The sequence below is a fragment of the Ictidomys tridecemlineatus genome, chromosome 10 (genome assembly GCF_052094955.1).
Source record: "Ictidomys tridecemlineatus isolate mIctTri1 chromosome 10, mIctTri1.hap1, whole genome shotgun sequence".
Taxonomy (NCBI): domain Eukaryota; kingdom Metazoa; phylum Chordata; class Mammalia; order Rodentia; family Sciuridae; genus Ictidomys; species Ictidomys tridecemlineatus.
Genome location: NC_135486.1, coordinates 99,715,629 through 99,718,522, shown reverse-complemented (window position 1 = coordinate 99,718,522; position 2,894 = coordinate 99,715,629). Strand labels below are relative to the sequence as shown.

Genomic DNA, 2,894 nt, shown 5'->3' with positions numbered 1-2,894 from the left:
CACTTCATAGAAAAAGAAATATAGTTGATTAAGAAATATGAAAAAATGTTCATCATCTCTAGCAATTACAGAAATGCAAATCAAAACTACTCTAAGATTTTTATCTCACTCCAGTAAGAATGGCAATTATTAAGAATACAAGCAAACAGCAAATGTTGGTGAGGAGTGGGGAAAAAGGTACACTCATACACGGCTGGTGGGAATGTGGGGCACCTGTCACAGGTCAGCCACTCTTGTAGGCACACTGCAGTCATTCATTCAGCCTGCATTCACAGCAATACTCTGTTAGGGGAAGGTATTGTCACTCATCTTCAAAGTGGAAAAACCAAGCTTTGAGGAGAAAAGAACTGTCTAAGTTCATTGAGCCAATCTTTAAACTCACATTTGAATCTAAAGCTGTCCTTTGAATCCAAAAGAATTCCAATCTCTTTTTCTCTTAAAATTAATACATTAATGTTTCCAGTAATTTTTAGATAACAAGGATTTTTGTGAAAATATATTTTATATTATATTAATTATGTATTATGATCATACACATATATAAATAAAATATAATAATATAATTATATAATTTATTATACAGCATAAGCTATACCTATACATATTTTATAAATATATAAATATTATATAATATAAATCTATATAAATTTATATTTTACATAGACATTTATTTATTTATTTATTATATGATAAAATATTTTTTGTTTTAGTGCTACAGAAACATATTTATTGTCCATATCACCAAAAGATAAATATAATTTCTATAATTTAGAGTATTGCCAAAAGTATCATACAAATTATATCCTAAATTTTGATGACAGCAGCTGCCAAGTGAAGTATTTAATAGATACCTTCAGCTATAAGGATCTGTAAACTGAAAAGTTTGGGCATCTGGCTTGTGATGGTGGTTCTGTAGCTATTTAGAATTTCTTGCTTCTACCCTGAGCTGTCTAGTCCTCACCTTCATAGTTTCTTGCTCTGCTATTTTTTTCTCAACCATTGTTTGAAAGCTCTTCCATAGCCTTCTGCTCCATTAAGAATGAAAAATCATTCCTCTTCTTTTCTCAGTTCTCTCTTCTGCTCTTTATGTCTTTATGTTTTTTTCTTAAACCATAAATGAAAAGCTTCTTGTGGATCTCTGTTTTCCTATCTACTGTTCATGTCTTCACTTTGCTTTGCTCCCTGAATTCTCATTTCCAGAACCTGCTCTTTTTTTTTCTTTTGCAACCATGCTGTAAATAACATTTCATTCTCTTTTTTTCTTTTCTTTCTCTTCTTCTATTTTCCATTTTTCTTTTTATCGAGAGGAAAGACTATATGTTGAGGTCACTGGAGATGTACTTCCAGGCTGTGTCCAGTAATGAGATTTTCAATTCCCTTTACTTCTGTCTGAGGAGCAAATCTTGGACAATTTTTGGCATTTGATGGTGGCAGAGGGATACAAGCTAATGTCTCTCCTGTTAAGTGACAGCATGAATCTGCTGCAGGCTTTTCTTTTTTGACACTATTGACAGGAATTGAAAGATCTGAGTAACAACTTCTGAGGTTCATTTTCTGTGCTATTAGTATAATTAGTTGGGGCAAAAAACCCTGGCTCTCAGTGTCTTGTAAATTCAGAAGTTCACAATTGTCCTCTCTCTCTACCAATATCTTCCTATCTTTGTTCTCTTCACAGCTTCATCAGTAAGTGACAGCAGCATATTTGTTGATCCTAGTTCATTAGAAATATATAACTGTGAGAGTTTTTCCACACATATTTTCATTTTCAAAATAATTTTTGTACATATCATTGTCTTCTAGTGGAGGAAATTTCAAATTAACTATATTTTTCTTAAACTTAAGTATTCGCTCCCTTTTTTAATTCACAGTTTCTTGATTCTGTAGAAGCTTGTTAGCTTATATAATTTTCTGCATTATATATCTCTTACTTTCTTATCCTCTTCCTTCTCCAGGTCTTTTTTGGCTTTCTAGTTTAAAATCCTTTATAGAGTTTTCAGTATCTGAATCTGATACAGGGTCCAAACGCTGACTTGGGACAAAAATGAAATAATTTCTTCTAGCTGAAACCTCATTCTTGAAGAAATTATCAAGACCAGAAAGCTGTTTCATGAACTTTACTTCTGTTTCATTCTCTTGTTTTCTCATTAACATTCTCTTCTTCCTTGCAAACCATTTTTATTATATCGGTATCACATTTTTCTTTTTCATTAGTTAGCCACTCAAGGTCCTTTGTAAAGTTATCTTCATATTCCCCATTGTCTTTTGAATCAGTATCTTTATTTTTCATTAATTTTCGTGTTTGTTAAAGAATGTATGAGGCACAGCAGCTGAGGTTACAGAGGTAGACGTCAGAGTTCTAACCTCCTGCTTATGAGCTCTGACAGCAAGTTGAAAAAGATCCCAGTACCCGCTCCCCTGGCAGCTATAACTGGGAATCAAAGCAACAGTGCATCTTTGCATCCTCCACCTGGGCCTCTCTGATGATGCAGTCTATAATAATTTATTATATATAATTATTGAATATTTTTATTTAATGATATATATAATTATTATATATCACTCATATATAATCTTTTTTTTAAAGAGAGAGAGAGGAGAGAGAGAGAGAGAGAGAGAGAGAGAGAGAGAGAGAGAGAGAGAGAGAGAGAGAGAGATTTAATATTTATTTTTTAGTTCTCGGCGGACACAACATCTTTGTTTGTATGTGGTGCTGAGGATCGAACCCAGGCCGCACGCATGCCAGGCGAGCGCGGTACTGCTTGAGCCACATCCCCAGCCCTCATATATAATCTTTAAATAAAAAAATACTGTGAATACAGATGGTTGGCAGTGTATATTACGTAATTATATAAACATAATTATATATCATTTATATATAAGTATATAAATAGATA

At 32.9% G+C, this 2,894-nt stretch overlaps 1 pseudogene; it reads right to left on the bottom strand.

Moving 5' to 3' along the window:
* Positions 1 to 1,326: 1,326 nt before the first annotated feature.
* LOC144367618 (coiled-coil domain-containing protein 181 pseudogene) lies at positions 1,327 to 2,287 on the bottom strand (annotated as a pseudogene).
* Between the last annotated feature and the right edge of the window lie 607 nt (positions 2,288 to 2,894).